The following is a 22762-nucleotide window of genomic DNA, read 5'->3' as shown; positions in this document are numbered from 1 at the left end:
GTCCTCTTGATAGCTTTCTTTGGATTAAGATCACGGAGGTGGAGAGGCCAGGATGAGGGATTCGTCTTTCTAATGGCTGTGATGAAATTTTTTGCCACTGTAATTTATGTGTGTTTCAACATAACTTTATGAGCACTTACTTTTGGAATGCAGTAACCCCCTTTTCCCATTAGTTTCAGCTTTACAGGAAGGCCCACTCAATATTGCTTTAAATACCATATAAAAACCACCAAATTATAGAATTATATTTTCCCCTAAGTGAGGAGGTAAAAGGGGCCCTCATATATAATTCATGCTGAAAGATTTTTTTTTTAAAAAGGCGTTTGAATTAATGTGAAGAACATGAGAGGGTGACTGCCTGCGCTTGTATGCTACAGAACATGGCAGGTAGTGTCTCCGGCCAATCAGATCCTTTGGTTCTCTATACAAGAGAGAGATAGGAGGAGGGGTGAGAGACACATGAAAGACGTTATGAAGGTTAGTGAAATGGAGAGCAATACATCTTGCACATTGAGCTCGCTACTTGTTAAAGCGACAGGGCCTAACCAGAAAGGAATTTGCTTGATGGATGAATTTTACCCATCTAATGGATACAAGCACTTGAAAAATGAAAACATCGATCCGTTCCCCAAGTTTTTCCATCCCTCTAATGAGAATGGGTGTTACGAAAGATTTTGAGAGGGTAGCGGGGACAGTCTTTTGCCCGATGATTCGGAGCACATGTATCTCGGGTTTCAGTCACAGCTGAACTGCCGCTCTCTCTATTGTATATATTATAGGAGGAAGAGAGGACGCTCGATTTGTCTCTCTATTGATGTGCAAATTCAGAATGGGTTAGATATTTCCTCTGTCATTTCGCTGGAGCTTTCTTTGAACCCCGTTAGCCCCCATTCAAAGTGAAACTAAAATATATGTTTCTGCTTGTTGCTATGGACACAGTAGTTTACTCATGTTAGCTAACTTCACAATGCGCTATTGTTGCTTTCCAATTTGTATGGAAATTTTAATTTGTATGAATTTGTTTAATTTTAATTGTTTTTGTTGTCACTAGATTAGCGGTTCTTAACTAATGGGTTGCGACCCAAAAATGTCTGGCAGGTCTTTTCCTATAGGGTACCAAACTTTGATGTAGCAAAATAAGTAGGCTTCTCAACTTGTAAAAAGAAAAGCACTTCCTTTTTAATTTATTCTTCCTATTCTTTTCTATTTTTTATTGTTTATTTTGTTGTTGTCCAAGGCCATCCTTCCAGTCAAACTCTTATTTTTGCACAAATTCACCTATGAATTTACAATTTTATTTATGGGCTATGCTGTTGTAATTTTATGGTAATATTTATCAGGTAATAGTAATAAGTGTTAATGTTGTTGTTTTTTGTCTGTATTACATAATTTAATTTTTAAATTTTTCATTTTAAAATTTTATCGACTATGTGTGGCTCATGAGTTTTTAGACACTTCTCGTCAGGTTTTAGTAATGTGTAATTAAGTTACTTTTTTTATCATTTAAAAAAAAATTTCTACATAAATCATTTTACTAACTGCAAAAATGTAAAATGTAGCGAACATATGTATGCATTATGTATATATTTTTCTTTCTTTTTTAATGGAAGGAACATTTATTTTGAGATAAGAAGAAATTAACAACAGAGTATCCTTATTGTATTGCTCTTCTGATAGTTGTTCTGTGTTACTATAAAGGTAAAAAAGAAAAGAAATCTAAATTTTGTTAGTCACAATGGCTATTTATTGCAGCGGCCACTGCTTGTATTCCTTTTGTACAGTCTCAAAGCGCTGTGTCTTTATCTGTCCCGATTGGTAGGCGATTGGCTGCGGTCACCGAGCAGACGGGGTGAGAGCGTGAGGCCATGATGATGATGGCGAGGGCGGAGAGACGTGAGATCCAGAGCTCGCTGGGTGCATGAGCAGGCCGGGCTGAATGTCACACACTTCGCCCCCTCCACACACACTTGTGCGGTGCTCTCATGGCACACTGTTAATTAATCTGTAGCTTCCAGCCAGACGGGCACAGCTCACGCAGCCAGCTGGGAGATGCTTTAGACCGGGCGTGCACTCCCTCTGATGGCTCACTCTGCTGGCACTGTCTGCCAGATTACATCAGGTGTGTGGGTGTGAGCCTAGCTTGTGTGGGTGTAGGTGTGTGTTTGTGTGTGTGTGTGTGAAGAAGGGAAAGGGAAAGAAAAAGAAAAAAAATAAACATTGATTTCCTGGTCATTGTACAATGGCCTGGACTGAATGGTCTGCTGAAAGGGGAGAAATCCATTTCCTTTGGGAAGGAGAGAGGATGTTTCCTATACAAGTTAAGATGCTTTCACCAAGGAAACTGAATGCAAACCTTAGAATTAATAGAATATTTTAGTTTGCACTTTGCTTAGTCCATGTTATGCTGAACTGGGTGATTCTGATTTGGTTTTTAACAAAAGCAGGATTTTGGGATGTATCTTAAAGTGATAAGCCAGTAGAGGCTGTATTTAGTAGTGATTTACCATAGTAAGAGGGTTTCATGTATGACGGAAGCAGAGTACATTATTATTGAATTCAGATGATGTGCGGTCTGTGTGGCTTCATCGTTGCTCATCCAATCAGATTTTAGAGTACAAGAACAGAACAAAATTGAAAAAAAGTGCAACTGCAATCCATCAGATGCTACTTTAATTTAGGTCCAGATTTCATAATATCTGGACAATTTATTAAGGTTTTGAAAGTCAAAACTAAGGTGTAAGAGAAAGGTAAATTCAAGTTTTACATTTTCATGCACTTTAAAAGTTTGATTTCAGTCAGAATAAACTAATCATCATTACTATATACTACATAAACTAATCATTTTGTACTTTTGTTTACATTGTTTACAAATGTTCACTTTGTAAACATTTGTGCGTTGGCCCCGAAATTGTATGTCTGCTCCAAAAAACCAAGGGAAAATATATACACTTGTAGCTTGACTACATTTAAAAAAAAAAAAAAAAATTGTAGCTTGATTATAACTGCACATGTACTTACTGTCCTTTATGTCGTTCCACCCACATTCCTTAAAGAATCGGAGGAGGTGCTGGACTGCTCGCTGGTGCCTTCAGCACCGTCCAGCCGTAACCCGCCAGTAACGGAGAGATAATTTCATCTGCAGGGTTCAGTGACTGCTCAGCGCACTCCTCTGCCATTAATGACAGAGTCCCAGGCGAGTGAAGAGTGAAGGACAATGGGTACTACATTGAGCCAGTTGGCTTGCGACGCATTTGCATGGCACTAAGTGCATCTCAATGTAATTAAGATGGACGGCAGTAGAATGTACATTATACTGCAGTCAGATACACTTTATGAGCTGAAGACACTGATTGAAGCCACATAATAATACACCCACTCATAAAATGACTATGTGTGGCTCACAAGTTTTTTGACATGCCAGTCTCAACTTTCTTCAAATAAAAAATTCAAATTTGGGTTTTTTCACACTTTTTTATTTGTAAAGGTCTTTTATTTTGCATTCGTATAATGCTGAAAAGTGCTATTTTAGTCGAGTTACTAGTTACTATTAATGTTTTGAATCGGTTATATTTTAAGGTTTTATCTTCATTTTATGTTCAAATTGGAGTAATTTTGTTGCATTGTTTCATATATATATATATATATATATATATATATATATATATATATATATATATATATATATATATATATAGTTTTTTGTTGTTGTTATTTTTATATCAGTTTTAGTTGTATTCGTACATCAAGTTAAATTAAATTAAAATGAGAAATGCTTCCTGGCTTACTAGCTGAAATTTAAAAAAAAATGCTATATTGATATTGGTGATGTTTATTTTTATTTATGTATTTATTTATTTTATTTATTTATGGTATTAGTTTTTGTTTCGGTTAACTATAATAACCATGATGCCAAATAATTTTGGCTTTTGAGTGCTGTACAATGATGACACGCAGGTGAGATGAACTGCCTATTTTATTTTAATAAAGAAAAAATAACTACAAACAGAAATTCAAAGCTTTCCCTTCAGTGTTCTGCCTCAGGCTCGAGAGTGTAACCTGACCAATTTGCAATTCAAAATGTAAAATATAAAATAAATTATAACAGAAATGTAACACTTTTGTTTTCTCTGTACAGGTTTTTTTTTTTGGCTGTCAGTTGATTAAAAATTAATTACAATTAAACTTATTTTTTATTTTATTTTTTTTTGTAGTTAACATGATTAAGACAACTAAATGTGCTGAAATCGATTTTTATATATATATATATATATATATATATATCCATATCATCATCACTTTTACGTTACAGTGATGTTCAATTGAGTGGAGGAGTTGATCCACTTAAATAGGATCTGAGTTAGTTGTTTTAAAGCAGCCTAAGTGTGAAAACACTGTTGAATAGAGCGTGTTTGTATTCGTTCTCTGGTTTGACACAATCTAGTGCAATAATGGATTATTTTTATCTATTGTTGTGTTTTCAGTGGTTGCCATGTTACATTGTTAACCAGATGATGCTTCTAACACCTGGACGAGGGTGTTGTCGAAACAACTCACTTTATATTTTACCCTTAACATCCATTATTGGAGCTTTTTTTCAACACCCATCATCTCAGAGGAGTGGTTTAGGTGACTGTGTCGTATGTTGTGAGATGTACATCTCTTCACGGAGCCTGTAAGTGAAGAGCTTTCAACAGCCTTTCATCATTCCCGCCCCTCCCATGAGCTCGACTGGGCTTCTCCCGCACTCCCGTTCCCTCAAATGGAGTCTTCTTTTCCCCACACTTCTTTCCTGCATCTTTTTCCCTTCTTTCTCACCGTTGACATGGCGACAGCTTGTAAGCTACAGGTGTCCGTGCTTGCCAGAGTAATGGTGGAAATAGACTCTTGTACTCATCGAGAGAAAATAACCACTACACCAAACAGGATTGATTTAAAAAAAAAAATACAAATAAAAATAAAAAATAAAAATCCTCCTCGTAAACCCATGCTTGGGATTTGAAGGTTTGCATCTTTTACTTTAGTGGCAGTGGCTGTATTCATGTCAAAAAGAATAAAAGATTGATAGAGTGTCGTACTCAGAAACCGCTGCCCCATAGCACAGTTAAATCGGCATCTTAGAACTATTAGCACACATCTTATTGCTTAATTTGAAACACAAACAACCCTCCTCTTTCTTTTGTGGTGTCTCTCTGTCTCTCTTCACATTAAATCGAGAAACTCCTTTGGTTAAAAACCACAAGCAGCATGATATGATATATGTTGTTGTCTGTCGTGCAGCGGAAGAGTCCCACGGCGCTCTAAAATATTGTTGACATCAACATTTCTGCATTTGTTCTCAATTTAGTTGTTTTTTTTCCTCCCCCCTTTCGTTCTCCCAAGTGGGCACATTGGCATTTTGAACAAAATCAGGCCTGCCACTGGTGCTCTTACAGTAGTAATTAAGAGGAGGGTATGTCATATCAGCGTTCTGATTCAGTCTTAAAAGAGTCACCACTTATCCTAATCTGTGAAGGCAAGTTTTGCAAAGTACACAAAAGTAGTTGACATTGTTGTTTTATGTATAAGTCTTATCTGCAGCCATTGAGTTTAGGTTCATTCTTATGTTCATCCCTTGTTAAGCAAACATTCCTGCAAATTTAAAAACAGATGCTCTGTTCCAAAACCTAGTTATCTGCCTTGCTGCCCTCTGCCTAGGCAGCATACTGACGCTCTTGGAACCTCGTAAATGACAGATTTGGAACACTCAACATAGGCAGCAGCAGATACAGTGGACTCGCAATTGATTTCAAGAGATTGATGGTCAAATTTTTCTAGGCTAGCAGCATTATACTTTAATATGTATAAGCTACTGAGAAAAACAACATAAATTTATGCATCAAAAGTTCCCTTTTTTTTAAAAGACATAATTGTATTCAGTGAGGGTGCATTAAAGTGATAGTTAATATTTTTCATTGTTATTAATGATATGTTATTTCATATAAACTGTTGGGGAAAGTTACTTATTACAATATTGTGTTACTCTATAAAAGTGTTACTTAGTTACTTTTTATGGAAAGTAATGCATTGTTACTCGCCTGGGATTTTTTTATAAAAACCTCACTCTCGATTTCTCTTAATACAGAGAGGTTTTCTTATTTGAAAAAGTAACTCAAATATTTTGTTGTAAATTTAAAAATGTTACTTTACTAGTTACTTGAAAAAAGTAATCTGATTATGTAACCCGCGTTACTTGTAAAGTGTTACCCCCCAACACTGCATATAAATACGTTCATTTCATCAAGTAAATTATGAATCACGGTTTCCACAAAGAAAGTAAAGCAGTACAACCATTTTCAACAATGATTATAATGAGCAAAAAAATCATCATATTAGAATGATTTCTGGAGGATCGTGTGAGGCAATCACTGCTGAACATTAAACTCTGCCATCATGGGAATAAATTACATATTAAAATACACAGTGTATTTTTTTTAATTAAATTTTGTCATAATATTTTTATTTTATATTACAGTTTTACAGTTTTTACTGCATAAGAGAAACATTAAGACATTAGTATATGTACATTTGAACTAACACTAAACAATTTTCTTTCAGTATGACTAAACTATTTTTATTATTATTTTTTTTTAACTGGCAGCATAATTTTCTGACCTTTTAAAACAATTCAGAGCAGGCTTACAATACCTTAAAATGCTGCCTATATAGACCACTCACTAGGTTTTTGAAAAAAAGCAAAAATGTCATATTCTGCCAAATCAGATTTTTTTTTTTTTTTTGGATAAAACGTTTAGCATCTTAGAATATCTAAGCATCAGCATCTAGAGCTCACCTGTTGAATAGAGAGCTCTGATAACAGGCTCAGGACTGTGGTTGTGTTTTCTAATCTCGTTTGACCTTTCTAGAGGTGAGTGACAGGTAACAACTACGAATGATTCTGGTTTTGTGAAATGTGCATAACAGATCGGATGCAATGGAACCTTTAGATTTTCACTCCAGTAAGGTCATTATTGCCCCCCTCCCCTCACCCCTCTTTCGTTCTTTTTCACTTCCTGCTCGTTCGCCATCCCTGCCAAGCCCCTCAAATGGATGTACTCCATTATCAAAATTCAATTTTTGCCTCCATCGCTGTGGTCCTCTCGTAGCAGCACGGGCCGTTCAACCAATCCTCCTCTCTGCCTGTCTCATCAGCATCTGCGGCAGGAGGGCAAATAGTCTTAATTGTGTTTGGTGAGAAGCGACCACCGCATGACTAATGAGCCCTACAACCCCGCAGAGAAGCAGCGCTGCAGCAAGCACCCCAGCATCTCCAACCCTCTGATGACTTTCCACCACAGGGACTGCAGGGTCTGGGTCATGCTGGTGGGTCAGGCATTCTGTGGTTGGGTAACTGTCTCTCTCTGTACTTAGGGTCTGATGAGCAAATGCGATTACAGAATGGAGGCCAAATTGACCCCCTTTACTTAATAATGGTTCAGAGGAAATGGAATGAGACCGTGTAGGTGTGTTTGTTCCTGTTGTAAGCTCTGTCTTGTCTGGGATATCGGTTACCATTGTTTTAAAAAAAATATATATTTTAAACTTTGGTTAATAATTCCCAAATTTAACAATAGTGTGATTTAGATCCAGAAGTTTGCTATAAACCAAGAAAGGCATATTAAATGCCTCCAAAAAAAAAGTGAAAGTTTAAAAAAATACATAAACTAATCATCATGCATAACTATCGTGCAAATTTCTGTTTATTTATTTGAATGTCAGTACTATTTGTTTTTTTTTTTCCTTGTAACTATTATGAAAACAGTATTCAGTGAAGACCTAAAACAATGTCTGTGTATGGCTCACTGCCCAAAGTATATTGTTTTTAATGCCGTAGTTAATATTTCTCTCACATCTTTCTCATTAAATTAATAATAAAAAATGCATGACTGATGCTCAGCCTGAAAAGTCACAACTTATTATTAAATGGACTTGAAATGTGACACATTTCTTCTCTTCTTGCTTCCAACACAGTAATATGTAGCAAGCTGCCAACAGGCATAGAGGGTTAGAACAAAGTACAATAAAGAAATGCTTATCAAAGTTATTTTCTTTTATTCTACCCTAATTGACAGTGTCACATTCAGAATAAACAAAGAGTGAAGGAACTAAATAAAACCATTGTAGCACAAATGACTAAATTATGTACAGTTCTACAATTCTTTGGTCATAAGCATAAGGAGGAGGATGTACTGAAATAAAGATATTATATAAAAAATCATTCAATTTAAGTCTGACATTTTTAATCATATTAAATGTCAAATTTAAAATGTAATTTAATACATTTATTTCTGTATTTACCACATGATATATTTAAAGAACTCAATTTTTTAAAAAAAAAACTGTTTATTGACACTGCTGTTTATTTAGAATATTGACTGGTTAAAGACGTGATAGAAAATAATGAAAAACTTATTACACTCTGTTTATATCAGTGTCTCATCTGAAAGTAATAACTGTGTGAATAAACAATCTTTGCATCAGTTGGGAAAACAAGTGATGTGACATTACAGTATGCCCTTCGCTATTGTTGTGATTATAATTGAATGATCATTGTTAGAATTTAATTGCAACTGCATTTTTAGGCTCTTCTTACAGCAAATGTAACTGTTGATAGTTGACAGAACTCATTCGGCATGTTTTTCAGTGCTCTCTGTGATCATTTGTTCAAGGGTATTTATCCAATCCTATTGAAAATAACGGTCCACTCGCTTTAATTTAATATGAGGGGCTACGGTAAATGACAAAATGAAATATTCGTATTTAAACACTTCACAGGGCATACGTTTGTCTTCTTCCTCTCAGGCTGCCTAACATAAATACCTCTTGTTTGCGTTTGAATGGGATTTGACCTTCAACCCTACACTTTACTTTAAAATGGACAAAGCAGGGCAATTAGCTGAGCGCAGCCCCGTCTTTCCCAGTGTCCTCAAGCGTCCAGCCTCCACTGAAGTTCCATTAATTGCCTTCCTCTCTCATTCAGTTGTGTTGGCCCAATTGCAGAACAAACATGTTTACAATCTGGACCAATTGCACAATTCACAAATTTAAGCTCTCCATTGCCCAAGCCTTTGCCTCTGGATGGAACCGCCGACGAGTACCCACGTCCCAGTTCTCATTTGTATAGCATCGCACAGAGGGTATTATTTACCTCTGGTCTGGCTGGAAGCTCAAGGGACAGTCCCGCAGCTTATAGACAGAGTTGTCCATCTGTTTAGACAGGAGGGATGGAAATGATGCGTTTTACAAAGGCTAACTTAAAAGGGATGTCCTCCGTTCTCTTTATTTATATAACTGAATCATTTATAGGAAATTGCAACAGTTTTTATTTTTGTTTTGTTTTTGTTTTTTTGGTGCATAAATTAGTTTTCAGTCCAGCGAGAAATGAAAACGTTTTTCTCCAGCAATATTATACCATGTCGAACTTCAAAGCACACTGTCCAGATTTACAGGAAGTGATACCAGACTTCATCCCAACGTCGAGGAAGTGGTGGTTTCACAATGTTCATAACACACACACACCTCAATGTTCAGGATTCTGCTTCTCTTACACAAGATGACCAGATGGTATCTTTAGTGTTGCCGGGTAGAGAGGGGAAATTGTGTAATTTCACTCTCTTGCTGGTTTTTCAACATTTGTTGTTTATTGCAGCTTGTGAAATGCCACAAAAAATGTTGTGTTAGCTCAAATGTTGTGTTTGCACCCAGACGTTTTGGGGTTGTTAATTGAGCGGGCCACCCAGTGCTTCCACTTCTGTTTAGTCTGTCAGAAGTAGTTTACTTCTCTGACCTAAACAGCCACCAAGTTGCAAACGAAAACCTCCGTGTGCCTCTTTGGCTTTGCAGGGGCCAACATTTTGTGTTGACAAGCCAGAAAGTAGCTGTGCTTGTGTGGGAGACAGAGATTAAAAAATCCTTGGTCTTTTAAATTTGTATTCTTGTTTCCCTTCTAATTCCATTATCCTATTTCAAAAACAACCAAACCTGTTTAATTTTATACTTTTGACAAATTCCTTCTTTTTCTGCCAAATCTTATTTTTGGAGCTCGAACCGCATGTTTCTATTCCATTTATCCAGATATGCGCAAGAAAATACTAGCAGTAGATCTGCAATCTCTAATCTTATGCGGATTAATGCGAGTAATTAAGTGCTATAATTGTGCAGTCTTGTTCGTTTAAACACTTGTTATTGTAATAATTGGCACTGGAGTCCCTCCAAAGCCCAGGGTTTCTGTCGGAATGACACGCAGCGGGGCACAGGAAGGAGTTTTAACAGTGATTCATCTACAGAGACGTTGTCAGCTGTACAGCTTTGGTGCACACACATTCTTAAACAAGGAACAGAAAGAGTGAAAGGTTCAGGATCTGTTAAAAACTCAAACACAAATCAATTATGGTTGCGCAGGTTAAATCGGTGGAGGAGAGGCCGGGGGGAAAAAAAGTTTTTAAAAGAACTGGGAGGTAGGGCCTCGGAGTAAGGATGGCATGAATACAGTGGAGAATAGGACTTTGCTGACAGCGTTTATGTAATTTAATCTGACCATCTGGGGGAAAATCAAACTAATTTGAAGAGCTCGGGAGGGAGAGGGAGGCAGCCTCTAATCTGCTCTCACAGCCACATTGATATTCAGGAATGCACAAGTGCCACTGAAACACCGAGCCTAGAACAGCTAGACGCTCTCAACACTAAAAGCCCAGTTGGGAAAACACAAAAGATGCAAGCTGTGTTACAACAACGTAAAGGAAGAAAAAAAAAACGTTTTTTAAGTATAGCTGAGAGGCTACCTATATGTGAGACATTTACACTTCCATCACTTCAATCCTTGTTTTTCCTGATCTGAGAGTACTGAGATTTATTACAACAATAGATTGGTACCTTATAAAATCAGAATGATGTTCTGAATGTGAAATATCTTAGGAAACTATGTCTGTTTTTCAGCTTTTAATTAGTGTCTTGACCATACGGAGGCATTTTAAGAATTCATGCAGTTGAAAACTGACTTTGTCAATGGCAAAAAATGCAGTAATTTCATTAAAAAGAGCTGTGAAATGAAGATAAAGAAAAGCTATGAGTGTATTAATTAAATATTTTAAACTGGATATAAAAGCCATTATAAAATCACTTTTAATGAACACCCATTTTATATTAATGGGCCACAATTGTATGTTGCTTAGAAACCACAAACACACTATAATTATGTCCTGCTTTTTTATTAATAATATATTATATAAAACTTTTATGAACATATTAAACTTTTATATACTACTTTACCTTGTTATGAGAACCTTTTTTGTAAATTAGTCATCTGTTTTAAGACTGCTCATAACTTTTTAAGTCAGTTGCTTAAAAACATATATTGGTCTAATTTTAATGCAAAAAATAAGACTGGGGTGACCTGCATAAGCAGAGTGTGTGCCATTGAGATGTTAAATGCTAACAGATAGCTATACAGACCTCCTTGGACAGTACGTGCATGTCTTGATGTCGTGGGTGAAGACACTCTCTCTGACATGGCTGTCCTATGGTGTGCGTGGGTGCCCTTGCCTTTTGGCAATGGTGTGGGCGAAGCCTAATGGGAGCAGCACATGGTGGCTGACATGACAAACGGCGGGGGGCTTTCCATAACCAGGCTTGTCGTTGACGCTGAGGGCCCCACCGGCCCCTAAATGCCTTGTTACTCCTGCGGCTTTCTGTCTAAATGCTGAGGATTAATTAGCCGCACCAAAAATAGAGACACCAAATGCAATTTTTGAAAAAAGAAAAGAGGACGGCGGCGAAAAAAAAGTAGAGAGTAGGGAGAGGATGCTTGCTGTGCACTCAAGACTTATGAGGGGGAAATGGTATCGCTTGGGGCAACGAGGGCACGGTGCTGCATGATACAAATATGAATGAATAAAAGTGAATGATAGTGCTGATAGTTTATTGCCAAATTTATCATGATAATTGTAAGATCCATATGAGTGATGATTTTTGCTGCCGTCCTCGGGTCTGTGGGGTGTTTTGAAATAAGTGTTTAAACCATTTCTTCTCTATCTGTCTATCTATCTATCTATCTATCTAAAATCAAGCACTTTTTTTACATTGTAATATTCTGACTGACGGTTTATTTAGAGAGTCGAGTGAAGTCTATTAGTCGTCCAGCTTCACTAACTCCTTTGCCCCTTTACCGTACCCTCTGTCCATACACATATACCCCCTACCAGCAAGTCAAATGCCCATGCAGCCCTTCCCCGCCACAACCTATTACAGCACAATCATACGATCACAGACACAGCAATTTGAGCTAGCAGCATGTAGTGGAGCTGCTCTCCTCAAGTGCTTTGTGCCTTTGCAGGCCTATTGATTTTCATATCATATGGATGGGTTCATATCATCTGTGGTGAGGAGCTTCAGATATATTAGAGGTCAATGACACGGCTCATCTTTGAAGTCTCTGACCTGTGTTTGCAACACGCTGTATTTTGATAGTCCTCACGTTAGATCGCAAAATGGCTTCTTTTATAGTTGGATTGGATGAGGAATCAGACGTCCTGAAGCACGTTTCTTAACCACGTTAGGTGTAGTGGTTCCCCCGAGTCACATTCAGTGGGAACGAAAGCTCGTAGTAAGCGGTCAGCGTTGTTCTCAGCTCTGAAGCGGGTGAGAGTTTTCAAGAGGGTGTTTTATAATGAGAGCCAGAGAGCGTATACATGTTTAATGTTGGCCTCTCTTCCCGTATTCTCCTCTCTGATAATGCTTTCCCTTGCGCTAAAGAGCGACATTGAGAGGCGCCCACTTCAGCGTTGTTTCAGCCCTCTGGAATGTTCTATAGAGGAGGAAGACTCCATTTAGTGGCTGGAGCAGCAGCCACAGTGAGAACCTTTCAGCACGGAGAGGGAAAGGGGAGAGGCTCTTGGAGTGGTTAGTCTGCTGCCTGCTTTGCTGGAACACGCTGCATTGTCCTCCAGAGACCTTTCTTCCTCCCTCACTTTGTCCCTGTGTTCTCGAGAGTCGGGAGGGAGGAGTTTGGAGTGGTGCAGCAGACTCGCCCTGCCCTCTCAGCAATGCAGCGAGGGCCCCCCGTGAACCGATACGGAATCAGGGGTCTCGTTTACGAGCTCCGATTGTTTGGAGGCTGCTCGGTCTCCGGGTCCGCTTGAAATTTTTCTTTAAAGTGGGCTGCTCGCTCCCCTCAGATACACCTGCCCCCCTTTGCATCTTCCCCTGGTGGTCCTTGGGAAGCCAGGTGTCTGGGATTGTCTCCAGTGTTTTACCTCAGCTAGCTAACAAGCTCCCCCTGGCCCTGGAGGAAGGCCCGCTTTCCCTGCTGCCCATTCCCATAATGCTGTTTCATTATGGTCCCCACTGGAGCATACGCAGCCATTCACAGAGCAAACTTCTGATGGCTTAACGACCAGTGCGGAAATGTTTTCTCTGAAAGATACTTTTTCTTTTTTTTTTCAAGTCCCTTAATTTGAGTTTACATTCAAAGCCGTTTCCTTTGGGAAACTCGCCAGCGGTCCTGTGGAAACTTTTTTTCTGCCCTTAGTGTTCAGTTGTACGAGACCAGCACTTTAAGCAATTATAACTTATCAGGAGAGATTTTTCTTTGTTATTATGGTTCATGCTGTATGCTGTTTTTTCGCAGGAAATATCGAAGCCTGACAATGCCGAGATCCATTAAAAGCGATACAACAGGGAAATTGCACACATCGCACGATTCGAGGGCCCTAATGGTGGCAGTTATAGCTCAAATATCAATCAGTTTCTGTTTACTGAAATGGATGATTCTCTTAGCGCAAGTGACTATCCATCGCCCCATTATCCTTAATGAGCAGCTGCCAGTAGACACTTTTCCCATTTGTGATTTCTTCCTCAAGAACCCCTCTTCGTCAGCCAGCAGGACACTCCCATTTTGGAACACGCATCCACTAGAATTAATTAGCCCCTAATGGTTTCTGTCATTTAATGCAAATGAGTTTTACAATTATCGTTTTGTTATCGCTCACGGAGTGCGCCGCTGTTCGCCTTTGCCCTCTCAGTGACACCGTTACTCCATTACCACATTTGACGCTCGTTCCTCTGGGCTGCACCATTGCAATGACTCCAGTCGTGCATCTTCCCCTGCATCAAGCGTAGCGAGCCAGCCCCCTTTTATCTGCCCGGTCCATCGCGACGCCGTTCTGCTTTTTTATTTGTACCCCCATGCATCAGCTCCATTAAGGTCTCCTCGCTTGTGAAATTGACTTTCTGTTGTTTCTCTCACCATCCCCTGTTGTTACTATCACAGAATGTATCTGCTGTGTCCCGAAAATGCGTTTTGCACCCTGTCTGTTGACCATTCAGTGTCTGTTATTCAATCTTCAACAGAAGGTTTGGAGGAGGGATCCCAGCTGCTCGATGGCAGCACCCCTGCAGTAAACTATCAGATCCGTGCGAGGTCAAGCTCACAAAGTGCTCACCTCTGCTATCGGTTTCCCTCTCTACACTGCTGATGACTCTATGTGGAGGCAAATGATTCCTCGGGCTCATGCTGTTCAACTCCGCTTTCCCCTCCTTCCTGTCATACCACTTATACATCCACCTCCAACAGGCATAAGTAAAAAATAATAAAATAATAAATAAAAAACCAGGTTTGACCTTCAATGAAGTCAAGAGAGCTTCGAGTTCATGTATTTTTGTGCCATTTCTATAGAAAGTTGCTACTTTATCTCTGTAACTTTGAAGTTTAGCTGTGGTTGTCTGAATTTGTAAGGGGGGTAATATTTTCGGTATGATGTGGGGGCGATTCAGAGCTCCGTGTGACACTCCAGTCTCCCCCAACCAGAAGTCGGGGATGCTGCACAGACTGCAGTACCAGTTGTCACTTGTTGTCACTTGGAACGTGACATACGGATGCTCAGGACCTGATGGCATATGTGACGCTGGCTTGCCAAAAGCATGCTGGCACTTTTAGGGCCCTGTTTTTTGTTGTTTTTTTTAGTGTTTTTTTTTTACACCATTAGTCACATTTTCCTCTTGGCTTGGTTTAGGCAGTCTCCTCGCTCCTTTCTCTGCTTTTTCTTGTTCTTCCACATATATTTATCATAAACATGTGTGTCCAAACAGTATATGTGTATGATTATAATATAAAGTATCTTGTAATTTATTCATTTTAGTTCACTTTAATTAAAACTTTAAACCACCATTATATTTCATTTCATTATACAGGATTCTCACGGACCTGGAACAGTCATGAAAATGAATAACAATATTCTTTGCTAAGTAAATGCATTTGCACACCCTCTGTGCTACAATACAAAGTCTTCATTGTTTTAATAGGACAACATCATTTAGAATTATTGGAATTAATATGAGGAATTTTGACGGTTTAGCTTTTGAGAACATCATAAGGTTTTATATAATGCAAAGAGTGTGTTAATGTATATGATAAATATAATACATCAGGAAACTAGATGATACAAAATAAAGTATGAGTTGCTGTTCTTCTAATTTGTGCCGATAACTCAGATGACACAAAAATACCAATTACAACTACCGCATTTGTAGTTATAATTTTTGATTTTTCTTAAATAGTTTTATTTATTTGTTTGGTGTTCATTTATTTATTTATGATTATTCAAAATTAAATGAAAAAAAGTGTCTTGGAATACTGTAAATGTTGTTGTAGGGGTTAAAGAAGACCATGTTATGTTTTAATGCTTACACAACCTCTTTTAATCTACAGATTGATTATTTTTAGTAATATTTTTTTATTCTGTGCAGCCTCTCTGATTTAGTCTTTTAGTGATTGGACCCATTTGAATATGTCTTCTATCCCTGCTCATGTTGACCTTTGTTGAATTTATCGTTAAGCACTCAAACTAGCTCGCAACAGACTTGTATTAATGCTCTGTTTGTTTAATATCGCAGCATTCTCAGAATTTACTTCAGCTTGAACGGTGGTTACATCATCATAGAACTTAATTAATGTCATAATGCACTTGCTTGGCCCGGTTGTGTTGGCCATGTGTAATATGATATAAAGATGTAATTGGTCTCTGCTGTTTTTAGTATTGCTGCGTTTCCCTTTACCCCCTTTGGATGGCGGTTGACAGATTGGTCATTACCTCTCAGAGGGCCCGAATTAGCGCCATGTTTAACGGCACTAACACAATTGAATCCTTTAATGATACCCCAGAGTGCAATGTTCTAGTGTAATGATACTGGACATGCTTTTTTCCCTTATACTCTGTCCCTCTTTCTCTCTCTGTCCTAGTCTAATGCATTGTTGTCCTAGATAGTATCTCACATTTTGATGATGGGCTGCATTAGCTGCTTAAACACATCTGACTTGTCCATAACACACTGTCTGTTCCTGTTCCACTTGAAATAATTGATCAAACACTCAAAGGGAAGTACAAGTATCAATATTAATTAGTGTTGTCAGTCGATTCAAATATTTAATTTTGATTGATCTCCTTTTTTTTTTGCTAGTTAATGCATTAACATTCATTTACCTTAAATAAAACCAAATAATATGAGTAATTATGCAAGCAATTTGAGTGGATGACACTCATGGTAGAATAAATGTACAAATCTAGACAAGAGGTACTTTTATGCAACAGTGCCAGTCTCATTAAAACAAACCGATTCTAGATTTCTGAATGCATAGAAAATGCAAACAATCTACAACAATTCAATTATTAAAACAGTAATTTCCCCAAACTTCATGGATGCGATCTTGCATGTAAATAGTTTTTATTTTTTATTTTTTGGTGCTGCCGTGGCCTGCATATTAATCTTCTTAGCAGAAAGATTTATATATTGCATAGGCCTAGAGTTTGGATAGTACTTACATTTTTCCATACAAAGTGTATAAATGACTACTGATAAAGGTCTTGTCTGGGTTAGATTTATAAATAATTTATCAATAAAGATGCTTTAAGTTTTTAGATATAATACAGAACAAAATGGAAATATTGGTAAAATTGATTAAATCCAGCTAAATAACATATTTAATGAATTAATGCATAAACTAATATTATTAATAACTAAATATATTACTAAATACTAAATTAATATATTATTGACATGAACTAGAAAATATGTTGATTAGACCAAGGTGAAATAAATGCATTTAAATTAATAATATATCTACATGTAAATATATAAATAAAGCTATACAGCATATTATATTAATTGCATGAATGAATGCCTAAGCTATTATTAATTTGATACAAATTAATACAATATTGGCATGAACTAAATGTGGTCCTTAGAACAAGGTAAATTAGTTTTTTCTTTTGGTATTTGAAAGCTGTGGTACTGAAATCCAGTTTGAAAGAACAGCATGGTTTCACAAATGTGAGATGGCCTTCCTTCATTCGAATCGAGCTCATGCCTTCACTATAGAGTAAAACTATCGTAATGTGACCCATGCAATTGGCAAACAATATCATATGAAATGCTCGCTCACTTCACTCAATAAATAAATAAATCACTATGTATTACAATACTCTGTGAAAGGCAACACGTAAAGAATCGTGATTTTTGTTACTCAAGTATTGTGAGAATGTTGCACCACAGAATCCTGAGAGCACATGCTCTGGGTTGTTTGTATAGACTCCGAAGGAGAAGGAAAGTGCACAAGATGTGATTTTGCCCCAAAATCTATTATGATTAGCTGAGATCAACAAACTATCCACTCTATCCTAGGCATTTAATGCCTGGCTCTGGCTGTCTCTCTGGACCACTTCCTCTACATTGAAGCGCTTCAGGGCAAGCATTTATGTGCTTAATGTAAGCTATCCCAAAAACACATCCATACCACCAGCAGCCCTGAAATGTGCCTATTTTGTGTTTGGTCATGTCTAAGGCATAAACATCTCTTATTTATGTGATTGGAGCCAGGCTTATGTTTCTCAGTCTGGAGGTTTTGAGCTGGATGTGAATAAACCTGAGCTAAACCGCAACGGCTGGGCTCGGTAAGGTAACTCCTGTCCCCTGCCGCGAGTGGCCGGGGCGGCAGGGCTTCTGATGTCCGGCCTAATTGGTTAAGCATTCAGTACAAGCCCACGTTGCCGTGATCGGATTTCGACACAGGCACCGATCCTCTCCTGATCAGCTCCACATGGTCTTCTTGTCTTGACAGCGCCACAGCAATCTTCCCATCTGCTTTTCATTTTCCATCCTTCTGTATCACCACTATCTTTTTCATGGGGACTTTCTTATATTTTTAGCCCCCTGAATGATTAAATGAAATGTTATATGCTGTCAATAGACTGCAACACAGCATGATAGAAAGTGGTTAGTGCATATGTTTGAAAATTGAATCCTTTCTTTTTTATGAGTTGTTTTTTCCCACCTCCGCAAGGTGTTCCAGTTTCCCAGGTTACACCAGTCTCCTGCACTGTGCAGGGCACATCAGAAGGGGAGAAAAGCCTTTGTCTGAGATTGAGCTGGCCGAGTCAACAGCTAATTTCCCTCGACGGCAGGTACAAGCCAGCCAAGCTCTCTTACTTTTTTATTTCATAATACATGTATTGATTTTGCTGCGAACGCCCTCCGTCACAGGGCGAGTCATGTAGTCTCTACACGTCTGCTTGTTAGATCAGGTCGAGGGAGGTAGTGCATACAGTAGCATCTGCACCGAGGTATTCTACAATGCCTGGAGAAAGCTGTCTGTTAGCATTCCCATTCATCTCAATTGCAATTGCTCAACTGGCCCAAGATCCCCCTGGAAGCAAGCAGCCTAAAATCATCCATTTTTGCTCTTTCAGTTCTGGGACCCTTTTTTATGTTCCACAGTTATGATCAAACCATCATGAAATGATGGCACAATTGACCCTTTTCACATTTTTCATCATCAAGTAAACTTCTATTGTGATGAATGACAAGAATAACAAACATATTTTTTTTGCATTTTCATCTGCTCCTATAAGCAAATAAATAAATAGAAATAAAAAAGTATATGCCAGTGTTTTATAACTTTCCAAAAGAAGGAGGGGAAAAAGGTAGATTACGGTGGTTATAGAAGAGAAAGTTGTAAAATATATATCTCTCAGCGATTGTGTTACAAACACAGCAGCCTTAATTAATTTTCTTACATTTTTTGTAAATTTAAGGTAATATAACCTGAAGTATAGTCAGGGGATGTGCAACCAAAATAAAATAAAAATATGCAATGTGCTGGATAAATAAGTTCAGACCACTCATTTGCATACTGATGGTTGACAGCAGCTGTTAATGCACAATCACCATTTTAGATCAACTAACTGTAAGTTCTTAATTCGAGACTGAAAGCATAAATCTAGGCTATGAGCTGACATTTCATTCACTGATGCAGCAGCACTAAAACTGGCAGTGCACAGACCTAAAGGCAACAACCTGCCAAAATAAAAGCTTGCTGAGTTTAGATTTGAAAATTCAAATAAATAAATTTAAATATTCTATAAATATAAATATTCTCTCTCTCTCTCTCTCTCTCTCTCTCTCTATATATATATATATATATATATATATATATATATATATAAGCATTGCATTTTCAAGTGTACTATAAAATAATTGTATTTTTTATTTAATACTTTATTTTAAAATAAAATGGTATTATCGCACTTTATTTGTTTGGTTTATTGTTTTTTAAAATAAACTAAATGAAGCGCAATAATACTTTTATTACTATAACTGTTATTTTATTTTTATAGTTTAGAGTATAGTGTTATAAATGTACATCACAATGTGAATATATTAATTTAAAAAAAATAAATAAATAAAAACTCTGCTAGGTTTACAATGATGATAACTATGGAAACACATCATCACAGTCTGAAAAGGGTCCATAACATGCACAATCCCAAGCAAATATTCCCAATAAATAGCAACATTTATGGGCCAGATGGTGTAGTTACAGCATCTACCAGCAGGGGCTAACAAGGCCATACTAACCAAACTTTGACCCATTGATCTGTGCATTTTTTGGAAGAACCAGAAAGTTTAATATAAACTGTGTTTTGCTTAGTGAAAATAAACAAATCTCTAAGGAACACGAAAATAGTTATACAAATGTGTTGGTATTTAAGTAAAATATAAAAATGTCAAATGTCATGCAGGGACGTGGGAATGTCTGTTAAAATGATGGAAAATTACATCACAGTGATACTTCAGAGTGCTATGATAAAACACACAGTTGCTATCTGCATTCCCATACGCTTTACTTACATGGAGAGGGAGCAATGGCGATTTTGTGCAAAGTTACAACAACCCTGTAGTGTCATTCTAAGAGAGACACTTTGCCTATTTGAGGAGGTTTTTGATGTTCTCTATGGTGCAGGTCTCTGATAGACTTTTTCAATAATGCCTAACTGCAACAGCTAGCAGCTCCATAGTGAATACTGCAGATAAAGCCAGTAAAGGTTATCCATCCATCACCGCACACACACATTGATAGAGGTGCACAGTGGGGCTGAACATGCTGTTGTGAGAAGGACCACAGGGCCTGAGGAAGACCCACTGCGGTTAGCTCTTGCTGTACTGTATTCTCCAGGAAAGCTTTGATATACTGATATCCCACTACGGCTGGTGCTTAGACACACGGTCCCTGGAGTGGAAGCCATTATGCACGACTACATGTCGCAGCGTTGGGTTTTAACCAAACAATAAAGCTCGTCTTTTACCTTAAGATGTCACACACTGAGATTTCCACTCACTTGATGTAGCTAAGGGTACTCAACGGCGAACATCAAATTTAATAGTGACTTTTGTCTCCAGAGCAGAGTTTGCTGTTTGTTTTCATTGTTGATTACTCGCTTAAGGCTTCAACAGCCCCACAATGCTTTTGACACATTCATGTTTTTAGACTGAGGTCATAGGAAGGCTGACTTTAATTCAGAGTTACCGTGCACATGTTTTTAAAACCCACTGGCAATTTTTCCACGCACTTGTAAACCCAACTTCCTTTTAGGATAATATCTCGCAAGCTCTTTTTTATTTACAGAGGTACCATTTTTTAAATCACTGGTGTGAGGTATCTGTAAAAGGAGAGTGCTGGTTTACAGCTTATTTCCCTCTATCTACATCTCTACATGCCAACAAAAAGAGAGTGGCTCTCTAGTATCCACTGACATATTCCTCATTCAGACAAGTGCGCTTGATGTCTAAAATGAAAAATAAAGGGTAATTGAAACAACTATTTGTCAGCACACCTGGATTACACACACACACTTTGTTGCTTCACGTTTGCACATTTCCATTCACTAATAACATTGACAAACACATTATACATGGTTATTTTAATACAGTAGCATAATGTATTTCATATTTTTTATGTATGTATTTCTATAGTTTTTATTTAGCTAGTTACTGTGAAGTGATCTTTTGTTCTTTTTAGTGGATAGCAGTATGCAGCTCAGAGTCATTCTATTTTATATGGATATACTGTTGGCATTGAGATGACTGTTAAGTGCTACTTGTCAAAGTAGACACTTCACACTTCAGTAAAGCCCAAGTATCCTTTTTACACCGTCTGAAGACCGGTGTTGTTATTCACACAATCTGTGTCTTACCTGTTTGTGTGTGCTTTTTTCTTGTATGCATGCACTTGTGTTTTTAGCTGTTTTAACAGCATATCGGCATCTTGCTCTGACAAATCTTTTTAAGCTCTTGGCGCAGATGTCCTGAAGCTCTGCCAAACTGTAGGAATCCTCTATATCTATGTTTGATTAGTTGCGTGCTGCTTATCTCTATGAACAATCACCGTAACATGAGAAATCACCTCAAAGGCAGCAACTTGCACCAGATAAATGACAACATTTAAAATTACATTTTAGTTCATCCTAAAAAAAATAAAAATAAATTAATCCCCATGTTGATTCAAACATGTGTATGTATGTGAATGTATTGTTTTTCTATGTAACACAAACATTTTAACTATGTGATTCAGGTGTTAAATGATATATGGATGTTATATGGGATATTCACAGCATAACACACTGTCATCATGTTTGTCAAGCCATAGAAATTACTTAAAAAACACTAGAAAATTATCATAAAACCAGTCCATGTAACCAGTCCATGCATTACATCTTCTCAAGCCGTATACTAACTTTTTGTGAGAAACAGAGCACAGTTCAACCAATTATTAATTGATATTCCAGCTTATAACTGCTCCCATCATATTTGTGAACAGATTTTTTTTCCAACACTGTCTTTATTGATTTTAGAAACTTTAACATGTAGTAAGAAAAAATTATAATAATAAAAAAAAAAAAAAAAAAACACACACAAAAAAGATGTGAACAGATTTTTTGTTTGGTGTAAAGAACATAGTTCAAATAGTATAGATAACATTTAAAGTAATTATTAAAAATAATTTAAAAATTGATAAGAATAAATATATATATTTTTAATTAAATTTAATTTAAATGTAGTTCATCAATAAATGTATACGGATTAATAGAACTTGGTAAATCGGAACATATATTTATGGCAAGTTTGGTGTGTTCTTACCTAAACCTTTGTTACCATTGGTGAAACATCAAAATGTTTACCTTTCTTTCTTTCTTTTTTTTTTTTTTTTTTTGCCACTGCTTAGGCTGCATATTTGTTTGACTTCAACTTCCCTGTATGCTTGTCATTAACCTGGATCCACCACTTCTCAAAAGGTATGAGCTTTTTCAATAGTAAAAAATGGTAACAGAATCTATAATGCTAGATTTTGAAAATACAAAATATAAAGATTATCAGTGGTCTGTTTTATTCTGTTCACACA

General features: G+C 37.3%; 1 protein-coding gene across 17 annotated transcripts in view; it reads left to right on the top strand.

The window, feature by feature from the left end:
• The window catches only part of LOC131547855 (teneurin-3), a 642274-nt gene that overhangs the window by 375803 nt on the left and 243709 nt on the right, over positions 1–22762 (top strand). For 13 of the 17 annotated variants that reach the window (XM_058788700.1, XM_058788676.1, XM_058788667.1 and 10 more), the window contains one exon: positions 22586–22655. The exons of 2 other annotated variants lie outside the window; for them this stretch is intronic. The gene's annotated coding sequence lies outside the window, so the exon portion shown is untranslated. Of the gene's footprint in view, positions 1–18367; positions 18489–22585; positions 22656–22762 lie in introns of all 17 variants that reach the window. 2 more of the 17 variants (XM_058788600.1, XM_058788642.1) reach the window with 1 other exon arrangement.

Source organism: Onychostoma macrolepis, chromosome 01 (assembly GCF_012432095.1).
Source record: "Onychostoma macrolepis isolate SWU-2019 chromosome 01, ASM1243209v1, whole genome shotgun sequence".
Taxonomy (NCBI): domain Eukaryota; kingdom Metazoa; phylum Chordata; class Actinopteri; order Cypriniformes; family Cyprinidae; genus Onychostoma; species Onychostoma macrolepis.
Note: the sequence above shows the minus strand (reverse complement) of the source record. Positions and strands in the feature narration are given on the sequence as shown.